A 19,857-nucleotide genomic window follows, 5' to 3' on the forward strand; every position below is an offset into this window, starting at 1 on the left:
CATCCACCTGAGGGAAAGCGATGTAGCTCCGCATGTGTTTCAGCAGGGCAGACAACACTCTGGACAACACGTTGGAAAACATAGGCTGGGACATCCCTGATGCTATGGCCACTGTAGTTTGAAATGACCCACTTGCAGGGAAATGGAGTACTGAACGCACCTGCACTTGAGGGGGGATCCCTGTGGGACGGCAGATGGCTGACATCAGGTCTGGCTCCAACTGGGCACACAGTTCCAGGATTGTGGCACGATCAAGTCTGTAGGTGATGATTACATGTCTTTCCTCCATTGTCAACAGGTCCACCAGCGGTCTGTACACTGGAGGATGCCGCCATCTCCTCACATGTCCCAGCGGACGGTGCCTATGGAGGACAACAGCGAGCACAGAGTCAACCAACTCAGAGGTACTTAAACACAGCTTACTCAGAAAACTATTCATAACCCAAAATTTGCCTGTGTGAGTGTTGAGCCAAGGCCTAGGTATGTGTGACGCAGTTAAAAATAAAGCCACGTGGGTCCCTGAAATGGTGGCTGCCTGACCTGTAAAGTGGGACAATGGGATATGAGGTAAGTGCTCTGGCGTTGTACACCGTCGCGGTAGGCGGTTGAAGAACGCAGCGCAATTCTGCATTGGTAAACATTGGACCCTATGCGTCCCAGGAGCCAATGACGATGTACGCCGGAGGTGACGGTACGTACTGCCACGGATGTGACCGCCATTTTCTATCTTTTCAATCACTCGATACCTGATCTTCGACAGGAGAGGACCTACACTGCAACTGCTGCTGTGACCTCAGTCTGGAAGAGACAATGGCTTGTGCGTCTGGGGAAAGGGCCCCTGCCTTCAGCACGGAGGAGTTGGAGAAACTCGTGGATGGGGTCCTCCCCCAGTACACGCTACTCTACGGTCCTCCAGACAAACAGGTAAGTACACTGTAAGCATGCTGTATGGGCAATGCCTGTATGGAGTGGGGTGGATGAAAGATAGGGGGGAGAATGAGGCGTGCATGAAACGACGGTGAGTGCATGTGCCACATGGCAAGGGTAGGGATGCGGGCCAATGACTGTGATGGTGCAGTTGGTAGTAACTTTTCTTTTTCCCCTGTACAATTCCTGTAGGTCAGCGCCCACCAGAAGAAGGATGTTTGGCGTGTCATCGCCAAGGACATCCGGACCCTGGGGGTCTACCACAGACGGAGCACCCACTGCCGGAAAAGATGGGAGGACATTCGCCACTGGAGCAAGAAGACGGTGGAGGCCCAGCTGGGGATGGCCTCCCAACGTGGGAGGGGTGCCCGTTGCACCATGACCCCTCTGATGTTCAGGATCCTGGTGGTGGCGTATCCGGAGTTGGATGGGCGCTTGAGGGCATCACAGCTGCAACAAGGGGGTGAGCACACTCTCATTCTGCTGATTCAGCGCGCAGTGGAGGTGTCTGGGTGGGGGAGGTGGGCTGTGGGTTTCCCTAGGCCAGGGCAAGTGTGCTAGTTAAGTCCCCTTTTTCAGGCAGACCCTGTGGCACCCCAACCCACCTTGGTACAGTGCCAACTACACCTAGTCAGGCTCCTGTGACATCCATGTGTGCAGATATCGGTCATAGCCTTGTAGGCCATGTCCCAGGGATTGACTAGTGGACCCCAAGTGAGCGGCGTAGTGCAGGGGGCTTCTGTGTCTGTCGTGTCCACCAACGGTAGCGGTAATGCATGCACTCAACATGTCTTTCTTCTGTCCCCCCCCCCTTTTGTGGTCTCCCTGTACTTTTGTGCATTAGCATCATCAGGCGGAGGAGCAGTGGCACCGGAGAAGGAGGGAGCTGCATCCCACATGGCCCTGGAGGGCGAGACTACGGACTTCGATCTCACCAGTGGGACGGAGGGCGAGGGGAGCTCCACGACGGGGACAGGAGCTGACACCAGTGATATGGACTCGTCCTCTGATGGGGGCTCCCCTGCGGTGGCGGGCCCATCTGTGCCCCCGCATCTACAGGTACAGCCGCCACCACCCCCTCCAGCACCGCCCTCCCAGCAGCCCCTCAGCCTTCGCTCCGTGCCCGCTCACCCAGGAGGGTGGGCATCACCTTCGCCCCAGGCACCTCAGGCCCTGCCCCTGTCACCCCTGCTGCCCTCAGTGAGGAGGCCATTGACCTCCTCAGGTCCCTCACTGTTGGGCAGTCTACCATTTTGAATGCCATCCAGGGTGTAGAGAGGCAGTTGCAACAAACCAATGCATTCCTGGAGGGCATTCATTCTGGTCAGGCAGCCCTTCAGCGAGCTTTTCAGACTCTGGCCTCAGCACTGATGGCAGCCATTGTCCCTGTCTCTAGCCTCCCCCCTCCAACTTCCTCCACCCAGACCCACACCCCTGTACCTCAGCCTATCCCAAGCACACCATCAGACCAGCATGCACACACCTCAACACACAAAGGAAGCTGAGGCAAACATAAGCACCACACATCCCACAGGCACTCACGCAAGCATCATACACATGCAGACATACCAACATCCACTGCCTCCACTGTGTCCCCTTCCTCCTCGTCTCCCTCATCCCTCCCAGTCTCGTCACCCCTCACACCTGCATGACTAGATTGTCAGCCACTACGTCCATCACCAGCACACCCACCACCACACCCCGCTCACGTGCAGTCACCACCCCCACCACCATTCACAAATCCCCTGTGTCCTCTCCCAGTGTGTCTGTGAGCCCACTTCCCAAGGTACACAAACGCAGCCACACACACACCCAACTGCCATCCACCTCACAACAGCCTCCAGCCCATGCACCTTCACCCAAAGTCACCAAATGTACACCTCCTACGACCACTACCTCTTCCCCACTCCCAAAACCCCTCCATCTACCCGTCCCAGTGTTCGTAAGAAACGTTTCCTGGCCAACCTTGACCTCTTTCCTTCACCTCCCCCACCCCGTCAGTCTCCAGGGCCCGACTCTCCAGGTCCCAACCTAGCACTTCAGCCACAACATTGGCGGGCCCAGTGGTGCAAATAGTCACCGGATTATGGAGTGCAGGCAGTGTGGCAAGGAGCCACAGCACGGACAGTCCCCCACCTGTCAAGCATCAAAAGTTGGCCAGTGCCCGGCGGGAGAGGGGGAAGACACCAACCACCAAACAGCTCCCAGGGGTACAGGTGGGAGTGTAGAGTCAGTTGCGACACCTTCCAAGGTGGGGAAGGGGCACAAGAAAACCGGCAAGTCTGGGAAGATCAGCACGGCGGAGAAGACCGCTACCAGCCCCACTGGCCCAGACAGGACTGCCAGCAGCAGCCCCGCTGCCCCAGACAGGACCGCCAGCAGCAGCCCTGCTGTCAAGGAGCCGGCCAGCAGCAGCCCAGCTGCCCCAGACAGGACCGCCAGTAGCAGCCCCGCTGCCAAGGAGCCGACCGCCATCAGCCCCACTGGCCCAGACAGGGTCGCCAGTAGCAGCCCCGCTGCCAAGGAGCCCACCGCCATCAGCCCCACTGGCCCAGACAGAACCGCCAGCAGCAGCCCCGCTGCCAAGGAGCCGGCCAGCAGCAGCCCCGCTGCCCCAGACAGGACCACCAGCAGCAGCCCCGCTGCCAAGGAGCCGACCGCCATCAGCCCCACTGGCCCAACAGGACCGCCAGCAGCAGCCCCGCTGCCAAGAAGCCGACCGCCATCAGCCCCACTGGCCCAAACAGGACCGCCAGCAGCAGCCCCGCTGCCAAGGAGCCGGCCAGCAGCAGCCCCACTGCCCCAGACAGGACCGCCAGCAGCTGAACCGCTGCCAAAGACACGGCCGCCACAAGCACCGCCGCCACAAGCACCACTGCCAAAGACACCGCTGCAACAAGCACCGCGCCGCAACAAGCACCGCTGCCAAGGACACAGCCGCCACAAGCTCCGCTGCCAAGGACACCGCCGCCACAAGCACCGCTGCCAAGGACACCACCTCCACAAGCACCCCTGCCAAAGACACCACCGCCACAAGCACCGCTGCCAAGGACACCGCCGCAACAAGCACCGCTGCCAAGGACACCGCTGCAACAAGCACCGCAGGCCCATGAGCACCAAAAGCTCTGACGCTACTGAGGCCGCCACGAGCAGGATGAAGCACTCTGGGCACAAGGCCCCCTCCAGAACCCATGGAGAAAGACATCCACTACCTCAGTCCTTGGCAGGATGAAGCACTCTGGGCACAAGGTCCCCTCCAGAACCAATGGAGAGTTACATCCACTACCTCAGTCCTTGGCAGGATGAAGCACTGCAGGATGAAGCACTCTGGGCACAGGGCCCCCTCCAGAACCAGTGGAGAGTTACATCCACTACCTCAGTCCTTGGCAGGATGAAGTACTCTGGGCACAAAGCCCCCTCCAGAACCAGTGGAGAGTTACATCTACTACCTCAGTCCTTAACAGGATGAAGCACTCTGGGCACAAGGCCCCCTCCAAAACCAGTGGAGAGTTACATACACTACCTCAGTCCTTGGCAGGATGAAGCACTGCAGGATGAAGCATTCTGGGCACAGGGCCCCCTCCAGAACCAGTGGAGAGTTACATCCACTACCTCAGTCCTTGGCAGGATGAAGTACTCTGGGCACAAAGCCCCCTCCAGAACCAGTGGAGAGTTACATCCACTACCTCGGTCCTTGACAGGATGAAGCACTCTGGGCACAAGGCCCCCTCCAGAACCAGTGGAGAGTTACATCCATTACCTCAGTCCTTGGCAGGATGAAGCACTCTGGGCACAAGGCGCCCTCCAGAACCAGTGGAGAGTTACATCCACTACCTCAGTCCTTGGCAGGATGAAGCACTCTGGGCACAAGGCCCCCTCCAGAACCAGTGGAGAGTTACATCCACTACCTCAGTCCTTGGCAGGATGAAGCACTCTGGGCACAAGGCCCCCTCCAGAATCAGTGGAGAATGTTATCCACTTGAGAGACTGTGGCTTTGCACTCCCCAGGATGAAGCAGTGGGCAACCCACCCACTGTAGAGACTTGAGAAACTGTGGCTTTGCCCTCCCCAGGATTGAACAGTGGGTAACCCACCCACTGTAGAGACTTGAGAGACTGTGGCTTTGCACTCCCCAGGATTGAACAGTGGGCAAACCACCCACTGTAGAGACTTGAGAGACTGTGCCTTTGCACTCCCCAGGATTGAACAGTGGGCATGGGGCCCCCCGTGGATTTGGCGTCGTCCACTCAACCGGCTGAGGTGCCCCCCCTTTCCCTTCCCCCTGAGGTGCCTGTTTTATTTCTATCTGATGCCCCTGCAGTGTTCTCTCCGTCTTGTTTGGGTATCTTGTGTGGGCCTCACCCATGCATTTGGGCCCAGTGGTCCACGGAATTTAATGGTGGAATACCTTGGACTAATATTATTGGTGTATATATTTGTAAATAGTGTATGTATATTTTTTAAATACTGAATTTGATTACATTACAATCGTTCACCTCATTTCCTTTTGTCTTTGCATTCTTTCGGGGGGATTAGGGGGTGTAACTGTAATGTATCATGCTGTATTAGTGTGTTTGTTGTCGTGGGTGAGGGTGGGGGTGCGGGTGTTGCGCGCTGCGTGTGTGTGTCCCTGTTTTTTCCCTCCCCCCTCCCCTGTGTCGTAGGTGCAGTACTCACCGTGGTCTTCGCCGCTGGCGTTCGTGCTCCTGGTAGAGGAGCAAGAAGATAAAGGCTGGAAAAATGTGGAGCTCTGGTTCCATGGCGTCCTGGTTCCTCGTGGGGTGTGCAGAGGTGAGCGTTTTCCCTTTGAAGTCCTGTTTCCACCGGAAAAGGTGGCGGATTGGTAGGTTATAATTCTGTGGGTGGTACATTGTCCTCCGTCTGTCTGTTGGCGGTGACCGCCACGCTGTTTGTTTGTACCGCCGTGGCGGTCGGAGAGTTAAAGTGGCTGTCTATGTTGGTGGTTTCCGCCACGGTCGTAATTCCAGTTTTTTTACCGCCGGCCTGTTGGCGGTCTTACTGCTGCTTTAACACCGACCGCCAGGGTTGTAATGACCACTTATATATTTTCTAATCACTGTGTGGTGTATTTTTGTTGTGCTATTTGGTGTTATTGTATCAGTTATTGCACAAATACTTTACACATTGCCTTCTAAGTTAAGCCTGATTGCTCAGTGTCAAGCTACCAGAGGGTGGGCACAGGATAATTTGGATTTTGTGTGACTTACCCTGACTAGAGTGCAGGTCCTTGCTTGGACAGGTGGTAACCTGACTGCCAACCAAAGACCCCATTTCTAACATTGGTGATCAGCGATGAGGATAGGACTTGTATTTGTGCAGTGACATACAGTAGCTAAGTATTCACTACCTACCCACATTTGAAGGTCAAAGTGATTTTTCATCTTTTTGCTTTTGGTTCTCTGATGTCCTCCTGGATATATTGTTGATATTTTTGGACTCTGGTTTTGGGTTGCACCTGTGAGGCTTTGGCAGAATGGAAGTCAACTTTTGGCACCTATTCAGCTTTAAAGAGAAGGAGCTATGAGTATTATGCAAGGAAAGGGGACTGGCTGTAAAGAGGAAATCCAGGAGGGAGGATCTTGAGTCAGCCCTGTTTCAGTATGAATTGAAACACTGGCAGGCAATACTAACAGACGAGTCTGAGGAGGAAGACTACTTAGATGAGGAAAGGGAACCAGAGAAAGATGAATGGCTCCTAGCTGAGGAGCGGTGGATGGAAAAGCTAGATGCAGACATTGAGAAGGCTGAGGCGGAGAGAGCCATGGCCTGGGAAAAAGAAAGGATTGCAGCTCAGGACCGTAGCTGTGAAGAGCTGAAACTGTGAGCCAGGAGAGCTGAGTCCAGTTCAGATGGTGGCAGCAAAAATCTTGTATCCAGTACTGCTGAAGAAGTTAACATGCCCAGAGATGTGGTTCCCTACTTGAAGGAGGGAGTTGACACACACCAGGAGGTTCAGGAGTATGAGGAAGCTCCCGTAATGCACAGGGTCCCTGAGGTGGTTTGGGGAACTGGCAGAGGGAGTCATATTCCTAATGAGGGGAGGGACACTTTACTGGCTCTAGGTGAGAGTGAGAGGGAGAAGGGTTCCCCCCAGGTAGAAGTCCTGGTTATGGAGTATGGAGACATCCCAGCAGAGTGTGGGTCGAGTGTCAGGGACAGTCAAGTACTGTCTCACCAGTCTCAGGAGGGTGATGGGGAGTACTTTTCCAAGGCTGAGTCACTATATTGTTGGGTGAAGGGTAGTTTGGTTAATTCATGTGAGGGGCTGAGTGATGTAATTGCTGGAGAGCATATGTATAGTCCTTATTTTCCAGAGCTATGCCAATACCAGGTGTGAGTTCTCTGACCCCAAGGAGCTTACACTGGAGGCAGACCTCTGGGGGAGTACCAGAGAGTTGGAAGAGGCATTTGGGGGTGCTCCTGAAGGGAGTGGTCTAGGTGTTTCCCAACCAGGTGAGGTGGGAGAGGATTGCAGTGTCCCAGGTAGGTCCCAGTGTAGTGGGATGGGTGAGGGACCCCCTTGTCCAGTCTCAGAGGATAGGGAATGGGGATGGGCTAAGGCCATTTCTGGTTTGGGGGGAATCAGACTCTGCCAGATGGTCAGGGGTCAGGAGACCTGCACAAGCCAGACTCTTGTGTGGCCCTTGGGGATGGTGTGTCCCTTGTGGGGGGCGAGTGTGCCCCCAGGAAGTCCTGGCATGTCAGGCAATGGTTCAACGTCAGGGTGGTGACTCTGGGTTGGATGACCAGGTTCAGGAGCTAAACTCTGCCTGGTCGTGTGCCCCCAGGATGTCCTGGCTTGCCAGGCAGTGATCCAGTATGAGGGTACAGACCCTGGACTGGATGATCAGGTGTGGGAGGTAAACCCTGACCTGAAAGGGGGGGTGGTTTGCCCAATCACCCCCCCTGGTGTGATTTATAGGGGTACTCTCCCCGAGGGGGGTGGTACAGAACCCTGGATTGAATTGGCCAGGTTCAGGGTGCCCCCCCTGACCTGGATGAAGGGGCTACTGCTAACATTGCCCCTATCATGTTGTCTTCTGGGGGGGGCACTCCTAGTTGGGGGGGCGCAGGACCCCAGAATGGAGGGCAGGGTGAGGGAAGCCTCACCCCTGGCCCTAGTCCAACCTGAAGGTACAAACCCCAGGTTGGAAGACCAGTTGCAGGTTAACACCCCTGCACTGATGGTAGAATTGTGCCGGACTGCTTCTGTAAGCACCCTGACAATTTTGGACTCTGGGGGTGCCGCTTAGGAGGGAGGGTACAGAGCCCCAGAGGGGAGGACCAGGGTCAGGCTGTCAATCCTGACCTCGTGGAATAGAGAGTGGTCAAAAGGTGCCCAGCACCTGGGGCTACCACCCCCCGCTCTCCACGGTCACAGTGGTTAGAAAGCCTTGAGAGGCCTGGCTCTCATCCCTGACAGCTGTCAGTGGCCACTGTGGCTTGCAGGTCTGGAAGACAGAGTTGCCCCTCGGTGGGACAGGAGTCACCTCCTGGGGTGGAGTGGGCAACACCACTGTGTTGGCCCCAGTGGTATTATCCGGCCCCTTGGACACATCGGTGAGCAAAGTGAGTTTAGGTGCTGAACAGAGGGTATCCGCAGGAGAGGAGAAAGGTTCCCCATGGTTTAGCTTAGTGGGCCCTGAGAGTATGGACAGAGGGATCTAACTGGAGTCAGGAATGCGTAGAACTGGAACATGCCCCTGCTGTTATGTGCCTCGGTCCTTGTTCTATCGCCTCAATCAGGGAAGTACATCAGGGTATTGATTGTTCTCCCCTGGCTTTATGCTGGTGGGGGGTCATGTTTGACCTGGCCCTTTTTGCAGGGTCATCCCTAAACTTTTTGCCTCCTTCCTCCTATTTTTACTGACCTGTTTTTGTTGGCTTTAGAACTCTGAGCACTTTACCACTGCTAACCAGTGCTAAAGTGCATATGCTCTCTGTGTATATTGTACTGTTGTTTGGTTTATCCATGATTGGCATATTTGATTTACTGGTAAGTTCCTAGTAAAGTGCACTAGAGGTGCCCAGGGACTGTAAATCAAATGTTACTAGTGGGCCTAAAGCACTGGTTGTGACACCCACATAAATAGCCCTGTAATCATGTCTCAGACCTGCCACTGCAGTGTCTGTTTTGCAGATTTAAACTGTAAATTCGACTTGGCAAGTGTCTCCACTTGCCTGGCCTAACCCTCCCTTTTTCATACATATAAGATACCCCTAAGGAAGGCCCTAGGTAGCCCCCTGGGCAGGGTGCAGTGTGTGGTTAAGGTAAGACATATACTAATGGGTTTTATATATCCTGACAGAGAAATACTGCCAAATTTGTTTTTCACTGTTGCAAGGCCTGTCTCTCTCATAGGTTAACCTGGGGGCTCCCTTTAAACATGATTAAAGTGTAGATTCCCTTTGGGAGCAGATAGACATGTGGAGTTTGGGACCTCTGAACTCACAATTTAAAAATACATATTTTAGTAAAGTTGGTTTTGAGATTGTGTGTTTGAAAATGCCACTTTTAGAAAGTGGGCATTTTATGCTTGAACCATTTTTGTGACTCTGCCTGTTTGTGGATTCCCTGTCTGGGTTAGTTTGACAGTTGGGCTGTTTGCACCTCTCTCCAGATAGTGACACAAAGGGGGCTGGGGTGTAGCCTGAATATCCTGATGAGCCATCTGTGCTAGGAGGGAGGGGAAGAGTGATCACTCGCACCTGAAAGGGCTGTGCCTGCCCTCTCACAATGCAGTCTCCAACCCCCTGGTGTGTGTCTGAGTCTTTGCCTGGGCAAGGCAGGATTTCACAAACAAGTGAGACTTTTCTTTGAAGTAAGCCTACTTCAAAGGTCAAAATGGGTATAAGAAGAGGACCGAAAACCACCAACTTTAGACACTTCCTGGAGAAGACACTGGAACCAGAACCTGCATCCTGCCCAGAAGAACTGCCTGGCTGCCCAAAGGACTCACCTGTCTGCTTTCTGTGAAGGACTTCTGCCTTGCTGTTGCCCTGCTGCCTTGCTGCTTTCTGGCTGTGGTGAAGAAGTGCTCACCAAGGGCTTGGCTAGAACTTGCCTCTTGTTCCCTGAAGTCTGAGGACCAAAAAGACTTCATCTCTACAAGAAGGACTCCTTGTGCGGTGAAATTTGATGCACAGCCTGCCAGAAACGACGCACAGCCTGCATCGCGGTGAAAATTTCACTGCACCCCAAACCGGAATGACGCAGCCTGACTTCGAGAAGATCAATGCAGCGCCAGCGTAGCGACCAGAAATGCGACGCACGGCCCACTGGAACGACGCACAGCCAAACCTGAACGACACAGCCCGACTTCCAGAGAGGAATCGACGCAGCGCCTGGCATGCAGTAGAAAATTTGATGCACGTCCATCGAATCTACGCAGCTCCTGTGACTTCGTCCTGCCAGCGCAGGAAATCCACACATCGTCACCGGAGCATCTGAAAACCCCCCAACCCGAAGAGGATCCACAACCTAGCACCGGAAATCGACGCACAGCCATCCCTGCGTGAAAACTAAATGACGCATCACTGTTTCCGGCCCAAGAAATCAACGCACACCCCTTCGCTTCCATGCATCTCATGCTCTGCTGTTCTTTGCGGAGACTTTTCACGCAAACCAGGTACTTTGTGCTTGAAAGAGACTTTGTTTGCTTTTAAACAACTTAAGACACTTTATATCACTTTTACAGTGATATCTGCACATATATTTATTGCATTTATAAAGATAAATATTATATATTTTTTTAAACCTTGTTTGGTGTATTTTTGTGGTGCTATATGGTTTTATTGTTTGATTTATTGCACAAATACTTTACACATTGCCTTCTAAGTTAAGCCTGACTGCTCATTGCCAAGCTACCAGAGGGTGTACACAGGATCATTTGGATTGTGTGTGACTTACCCTGACAACATTAACTTGCCAATACGGACCCTTCACATGCGGTACTTTGCGTGGAAGGAGTGTGCAATGGGTGTTGCTGTGGATGTGCCATAGCAACACCCACAGCAATTAGACGGTGTGTCAGATCTACACATTTTCTTAAACTAGAGGCTGTAGCAAATCCTGAAAACACACCATGGTGTAGCTTTAGAATGCCACAACATGCTAACATTTATGTTGTTGTACCCTCCATATTTTGCTCTTTCAAAGGGTGCTTCATTTGGCAGCACACAAAGAAAGTGCAAGGACCCTTTAAAGATTTTGTTTGTGTAGGAAGGTGTCCCTCCATGCACAATGACTATCTCCCCTTCAACGCAGCCAGCTATGCACCATGGGGTAAGGGTGCCTGGGTCAAGTACAAGAAGCAAGATTAGCACCAGCGTAGGGAGCAACAATAGAGTGATGGGCCCTCTCCTATTTAATACGGTGCATCCCTGCATTGTGAATACAGCAGAATGGTGTGCTGCCAACTGTCCATCAGCATGGTGCTCCGCCACATTCCCATCATGTATGTTGTGGGGTTGTGAAATGAGATTGGCTTGCATGTAGTTCTAAGGGCAACGTGTGCTGGCATTGAATTGAGTGTAAAAGGAATAGTAATGGCTGACCACATATTCATGGATGTCTGCCATCATAGGTTACAGGCTAGCTGTATGTGTACATAGCATGCATGTTGTAAACAACCTTGTCACAGCACCGTAATCAGCAATGTGTGCCCCACATAGCTCATACTTGTTGACAAGAGCGTACATTTGAGGGTTCCAACTGCATTACTCTCTAGGGGGATTCTGTAGGAGACATACACACACCACAGGTGCCACAGTACCCTCCAGAGATGATGAGGTAGTGGTACAGCAAGGAGCCATAATGTCCCGAACTGCAGTAATCAGTGCCAACAATGTGTGGACAACTCCACTCAAGATGTTTCAGGTTAAAGTCTATTATTCTCCTAACACCAGATGTCAGCAGTGTAACCAATTTACAGCAGCAACCATGTAAGTTGTGAATGATGTAGGTCACATCACAGATGCAATGCTGTGTGTGTAGCTGGTGCTGTGATGATCTCTGACATGCAGCTGCTAATGATGTAAGACGGTCCTGGATACAGTTGTAGCACCCAAAGCTGTGACACAATTGCTGTGGCCTTCAGGGCATCCATACAACCACCATGTGTGTGCTACTGAACACACGTAGGACTACATGGCACAGGGTAGAGGGCTCCAGTGCTGTTATGTCTTGACAACAGTGATGTACAGCTCATGGTTTGCCCAATCTTTCGCATGGCAGGATAGCATCAGTTGTACATGTGGCCACAGCACGGCAAATGCAGCTAGACCCTAGTAAAGTAGGCTCAGGCCAGGTTTTACACCTGGACACATGAATGTAAATGTACTACAACATAGAGTATCAGCTTTGTAGTCAGCAGCTCCCCAACAATAGGCCCATTCCTTCACTCCATGATGAGTGCTTAGACCTTGGAGCATCACCAGGGGTGTTGAGCTGATGGATTGCATGCCCAACACCCCTTCTGCTCAGGGAGACAGGAAATCCAAACTTGTTGAGACACTTGTTGCTCACAGTGTAGATGTGAGTGATGTTGAGCAGTCCATTGTTAGTCCCTATCAGCTATGGCCCCTCCTGATTTACAATGGATTGACGATATCCCACTGACATGTACAAGCTACTGGTGATGTATGGTTGGATATAGACGCAGATGAGGAGCAATTAATTGTTTTGAGGAATGTGTGTAGGACTGTATGTGCAATCAGCTGTAGCAGTGCAAGTTACAAATCTGTACATACTCCACCCAGTGCTGATACTGATGGTTGTATTGTCCTCATTTTTACAGCTGCCAACATGACCAATGATGAAAAGCGCCAGTTCAACCGGAGGTCCAGACGCTACTACCACATCCTGGAGGTGCATACAGGATACAGCTGCATGGCTTCACGTTTCTGTGATGAAAAAGCTTCTGGGGAATGGCGAGCATTCCCACACAGGGGAACCACACATCCACCCAAGACAAAGGATGGAGCAGGCACATCAACCATGCAGGAGCTCCCAGCTGCACCCACCCCATCCACATCTGCAGCACCAGTCACCACACAGGCACCACTTTTGCCACCACCAGCCGCTGGGCCATCCCAGTTTGAACTTGACCTACGTTGGGACATCAACCTGATCCTCAGGCATTTAGACAAGTTGGAGGAAGATTTGGCAGAGGACTGCAAACTGTTAAAGTACATCAAGAAGAAGGTCAAGAAGTCCAGGAAATGAACTTGTACAGCAATGGACTACCTCTCAGTTCCTTTCCCTTCCTTTGAAAGTTGTACCATATTTTAGTTTAGGTTTTATGTAGTTAGTGGTAGGTTAATGTGGAGTAACCATTAGTTAGGATAAGTGTAGTAGGGGGTGGGTTACTATTCTTTATCCTTTTATTGGTGGGTTGTTTAGTGGGGGATCATGTTGGGTTTTATATGTGTTTATATAAAAAAAACTAAAAATTAAAAAATGCAAAAAATAGGTATTTGTTTAGGACATAGGATTAGTTAGTACATGTGTAATTGTAGTAATTGTTGTCCTACTTGTTTCTTGTTTCTTAAGGGAGTTGGGGGCCAATGTTTAGAGTGTGGTGTTTTATGTGTAAGTTAAGGTTAACATAGGTTAGATAGATGTAGTTGTATGATAAGTATAGTTAGTATAGGTTAGTTTAGGATAGGGTAGGTTTTAGTAGTTTTTAGGTAGATCGTTTTAATAATAAATATCTTGTTATATTTGCATACAGTTTGTGTAATTAGTGTGAGTCTCAGGGTTCTCCAGATGAGTGCATTGGGCAAATCGGGAAAATGGCCTAGGGAATCCATCCTGCCTTCAAAACCCTCATTTACCATGTGCTACCCCTATTGACAACGGAGCTGTCACATTGACTGCAACATCACATCTACTAGTCCATGCATCTGCCATCCAGTGTACCCACCATTCATGATGACTATGTATACTTTGTATTGGACAGGTAAGTCTGGTACTTCAGCTATCAGTGTTGGGGTCCTGTAGTAACAATGTTGAGAACTGTGACACATCTCACAACAGCCACAATTGGAACTCTATCCTGCAAGATTGACCGGTGGCCATCACTAACGAGGTTAGCTACCTATGTACCACACCAATGAGTTCTTCTAGTACTCCCAGGTGACGATTTTTCCCTAGACTTGCTTTTCAGCCATACCTGCTGTACATGATGAGGAATCTATATATGTGCCCTTCATACTCAGTGAATTGCTTGTAGGTGATGAGGCCAGCATACACATTTGTCATGTTAGGATCCATGTATGTAGCTTTGTGCCCCCACAGTCCTGCACTCATGTAGTGATATCATGTGACCAATGACATGGATTCACACTTTACAATAATTTAGCTGAGTCAATGGATCACAATAGACGTAGACATGCTAAATGTGTACAGGTGTTTATTTACAAGTGGAAGTGTGGTAGTGAGATATTTACAATATCCAGGTCTGTGACCCCATTTGTGAAATCCAGATATTTGTGACACAATACAGGTCCAGTGTTGAGGGACATGTTCGGAGTAGTGTGGAGGAACAAAAATTGCCAATTGGTAAGTGAGAGACAATGACAGTCCATTGCAGACAGGTCAACAGTGGGTGGGTGAAGAGTGCACATATCCTACTGAGACAACACTGGCATGACCTTTAGCCGAGAGCTAAGGAGAAAACTGCCCATGTGGCACAGACTGGTGCTACCGGGTGCTTTTCGAGTAAAATTTATTTGTTCCATATCTTCATCCCCTGATGTGTGTGGTGGCTCCTGTGCCATTGGTGGTGGTGCTAGAGAGGTAGGGGGCGCCACACACTTCAGGGGTTGGAGACGTGGAGTAAAAACTCCAGGCAGCTGCCATTTGTGGTATGACATATGGCATCACTGCAGCCAGGAGGAACTGCTGAGTTTTCAAAATAGCTGCAACATCCCAGTGGTAGGCAGCCGTGTCTTCCCTGAGGGAGGCCACTTCACGCCGAACGGAGTCCAGCTTGTTCTCTATCATGCTGCTGCCAGTTTGGGAGGGCAGTTGTTGTGGCCTCTTCCTCATGGCAGTAGCTTTGTCCACCAGACACTGCTGGACTCCACGCAGTGGAGAGTGTGTACCTCGGATGGCAGCTGTTGGTTCATTAGCTGTCATGAGGCACATGTGCACTCCCTCTAAGCTCCCTGCCATGGTCTTCATCCTCACCTGCACCTGCTTGGCCAGCTCCGGCAGGACTCCTACCACTGTCCTCTGAAAGCTTGTCTCTGGGTCCCGGAGTGGTGAGCTATGTTTGTACTGGCAGGTAGTATATTTTGGGTATTGGGTGGGTCATCTGGGGAGGCTGCAACATTGATTGTCCTCCTTGAAACTGGAGGTGGTGTCCGGAGGGATCCCAGGAGATCCTGGAGAGTCTGTTGGCTGATGGTTGTCAGCTGGTCATCCAGGTCATCGGTGAACTCCAGAACAGGCAGATCAGCGGGAGATCCATCATCCTCTGCAATGAGATGGTGTAAAATCAATCTTTCTATGTTGTGGCAGTTGACATGGCAAATTATTGAATTGCTCTTGGAGGCTCAGTGACAACGTACAGCCCAAACATTGTTCTTGTACATTATGGGTCCTATATATCAGCACTTTGCCCCACCTGAGTGTCTCGTAAATGGAAGCTCAGGTGGCGCAATAGGCTGCGTCATATTTACAAGGTGTGATGTGTTCCCTTATAGGGACTTGACACCATCTTGTTACTATGGCCCCTTTCCATGCATCAATTTGCATGGGAAGGCCTTGCAATGGCTGTTGAGTTGGTCAAGCCACACCAACACACATTGCATTTTGCCCCTGTCCCAGTTTTACGTGTTTTCATAAACATGAAGCGGCACCAATATCTTACACCACCCCAGGGATGGCATTACCAAGGCACAATGATGAAGTTTACTTTGATTGCTCATCATGTTTAAGTTTGTGTATGTGTGCTGCATTCATCAGCACACATGGACCTAGCATATTGCTATTTCAGTTTCAGGTGCTCCTCCTACACAACTATAATCTCCCCCTCAACGCAGCCAAACTTCTACTATGGTGCAAGGGATGCAGCATTGTGGCAGGGCAGCTAATTTACCACTGGCACAGGGGTCAACCAAGGGATGGCCTGCATGGGTATCATTTATTGATGTGAACAGCATTTTGTAGATGACAATGCCTGATGCCACTAAATTATGGACATAGCCAGCTGACTTATTTTCTACTTTAAGCAGGGCCTCTAGCTAGTTTGATGGAGATATTGCAGCTAGTTGCACTAGTGCACACAAGGGCCCCCATTATAAATCTGGCAATTATATGACCACCTGGCAATATGCCCATCGCCAACAGCGCAGGTGGAACTGGCACATTTTGACTGTGGGGAAAGCCCCACGGGCCAATGGCCTGGCACTGGCAAGTTGCCGCCAGCTAATGGAGTGGCAATGCCACCTGTCTTGAGACACCATCCCAGCATTGCGATCAGCGCTACCCTCTAGATTATGATCCCACTTTTCCACCAGCCTTTGCATGGCGGTCCAACCGCCATTCACAGGTTGGTGATAATGTGGAGTGGTGTGGTGTGCCACCATGCCCAGGCCCTTTGCAGTTTCCACTGCCTGATTTGTAGTGACAAGTGCAGCGTGTGCTGCCACACCCAGTGCACCCTAAGATTGGTGCTGGCTCTATTTGATCCAGCAACAAAGTTGTGGTAACTTCCACACATAGCTGACATGAGGAGACAGATTTCCACCGCCATCCCAGCGTGAAACACGTAATGCCAACCATGGAGGGTAGACCGCACCGGCAGTCTTACCAACGCCAGACTTGCCCACTCGCCATCACCCACCCTTCAATGTGATAATGTGCACCATGATATTTACAGACATACACCATATGTTGTGTTTGTGTGATTATTTCCCCATTCCTATTTGGTGGCTCACATGGTTGTGTTAGAGTTGTTGTGGGTTCAGCCTGTTTGTGTTGTGTTCTACAGATTTCAATCTGCAGTGCAAACTGTTCTCTAGTGGCACAGTTCTGATCAGCGTCAATATGTGTGGCTCAACACTGCGCCAGGTTAGTTACACCGAGTAGTGCCATGTTTAATGTGATACGGGACCACCCTGCAATTCCCCCAGCAGCTGAACAGATTAGTTCTCCCTGCACCCAGACAGGCATTAATGGAGCATGATGAAGAAGTGGCTGCCTTGTGGGGACGTCTTGTTTATGTGCGGGGTGGTGTGCCTTCCTGCACATGTACAAGTAATGTTAGCTAAGGTGCCATTTTAATGTGCACTGTAAGATGCAGCACACGTGTTTTGGCAATGGGACATGGCAGTAGCGAAGTGTTTCTGCAAGAGACACCATCATGACGTAACCCCAGGAATGGTATTGACTTTCTTCACCATCTCTGATGTCTCAGTTGTGTAGGTAGAGTATGTTTAACTATATGCAAGGGGTGTTGTGATGTCACAGCCACAGACACAGTAATTAGACATGCCTTCCATCCAATGTGCTGCATATGTGCATATTGGTGTATAGCCCTGGTGATTGACGTATGTCCAAGTTGTGTATATGTTGTGGTGCATGGCACAACCAGGGCATGTTTACATGTGTTGCTTATGTGTGAATAGTGCATCTTGATTCATGGACAATGTGCCCCACTGCAGTCTTTTAGCATGCATTGAGTGTGTCCTTGAGTGCCTCCCCCTTCTGGAATTACTAAAATTGCCAGTTATTTCCCCCATGCAACTTACCCTGCATTTGTGGTGGTTGTTGGAAGCCTGTGCTGTCCTGTCCTTGTATTCCTGTGACCAGCTTTTCCGGGATGACCGCTGCAACCATCTCCTCCATCTCATCCAGGTCCTCCTGTGGTGCTGGACTTCCACCTCCAGTTTACAGTGCTGCCTTTCTGTTCCTGGCCATATTCTCCTTAGTTCTATGCTTACAAACATGCCAGAGCTTCTTGTACTCCGTGACAGTTCGCTTCACCTCTGCCATACTGTTTATTTTGTTCACTATTTGCTGGCATATAGCCTCTCTCTTACCAACTGGCAATTTGGAGGTGATGAACAGCTGGTGTGGATGCTCCATCATCTCTCTGACAAGGATGCCGTGCTCCTCCTGACTGAACCAACACTTGTGCCTTTTCTTTTCCTTCTCCTGGGACTTCTGTGTGTACTCCTGGCTGGTTCCTGGGTGTATGGGGTCATCCTGGGGTCTCTCCTGGCCTGCTGCTTGCATCCTCCCCTTGAATTGCGCTCTTTCCTAGTTGTGCCTCTAACGTTGACACAAATGCAGTGTTAAAATGGGGCAAATCCATTTGCAACATGTTTACGTGCCACAAAACGGGTTAGAGTCAGTTTTGCAGCATTAACGTCAGTTTGCTTTACGACAGGGCGCAAGGGTTTACATTAAAAGTTTTGACTCTAAACATTTCTAAGCACCATTGTGCATCATAGTATTAATATGACCCACGGAAGGTGCTGAGAAATGGCGCAAGCAGGCGCTAAACATTTTAACTCAAAACTGTGTTTGCACAGTTTTGCGTCAAAAAGAATAAATATGGGCATCAGTGACCTAATATGACAGTAACTCATTCACCAACACACTCAGAAATAGAATGACACCTATTGCTTTACACACAAAACCACTTTCACAATCACTCACTCACCCAAAAAGTCACTGACACACCCATTCATTCAATCAAATAGAGGCAGTCACACAATCATTTCATCACCCATACAGCTATTCACGCACAAATGCACTGTCCCATACACCTAATAATTGAACTAGTCATTCACCCATAGAGCCACTTGTACACCCACTTACACATTCATACAATCAGTTAGAGTCACTGGATGATGTCATCAGTGATATCACTTGATATGTCATCAATGGTGTCATCATATTACCTAGTGGTGGTCGCCACTAGGTAGTTATAGTTAGTACCATATTTCCATAGAAAAACATAGATAAAGTGTTTTTTAACTTGCTTTTATCTTTGACACCGTTTGACGAATATTCACAAACTTTTCCAAAAGAGTGCCCCAGTGATTCTTGTTGCACATGGGGGTGATCCATCAAGTCGAGGTCGAGAAAAAGGGAGGGGTCAAAAAAGTTGAGTTTCCCATGTTAATTCCCCTTGGACCTTTAGACACGACTACAGCCCGAACCACTGGACGGAGTTACACCAGATTTGTCAGAAAGCTAGCTTTTGGTACACAGATTAGGCTTTCGCTTATTTGGTGTAGATCCATTCAGTAATTTTTAAGATATTAAAGGAAATCCAAATGTTTATACCTGTGATTGGAGATAATGCGCAAATATTCACAAATTTTCGCGAATGCAGGCACAAATAGACGCACAGTAATTGGTTGGCCAAACCTGAACAGAAATTTGTGGCAGCCAAGTTAGATAACGGGACATGGTCCCTGGGGCTGAAAAACAAAAAGACAAGTAGCATAATGGGTCAGGGTGGAGGTACCCTGACCTCAGGAGTGTGAAATAGGAATATTTGAGGGTCAAATTATGGGTTTAAAATGATTTGTCTTCGCCATGCACGATATTCACAATTAATTGAGATTAATCGAGATTAATCGATAATAATCACGAATAAGCAAAAAAAAATGTAACATTTGCTTACTCATTCATACGCTAATTCATTCACTCATATATGCACTCAAAGACTCATGCCGCCTCTCACACATCTACTTAGACACTCATGCACCACCTCAGACCCACTCAGACCCTTATAAACCCACTCACAGAGCCACTCGGGCACAGGTACAAACAAAGCAGGTACCCATGTTGAAGCTTCCCTTCTGAAAGTACTGATCATCCTAACTTCATGCGCATGGCCAAGGCAAAGCAACAGTGTTTTTTCTGCATTTCCACCTTGAAAA

The sequence above is a fragment of the Pleurodeles waltl genome, chromosome 4_2 (genome assembly GCF_031143425.1).
Source record: "Pleurodeles waltl isolate 20211129_DDA chromosome 4_2, aPleWal1.hap1.20221129, whole genome shotgun sequence".
In the NCBI taxonomy this organism is placed as follows: domain Eukaryota; kingdom Metazoa; phylum Chordata; class Amphibia; order Caudata; family Salamandridae; genus Pleurodeles; species Pleurodeles waltl.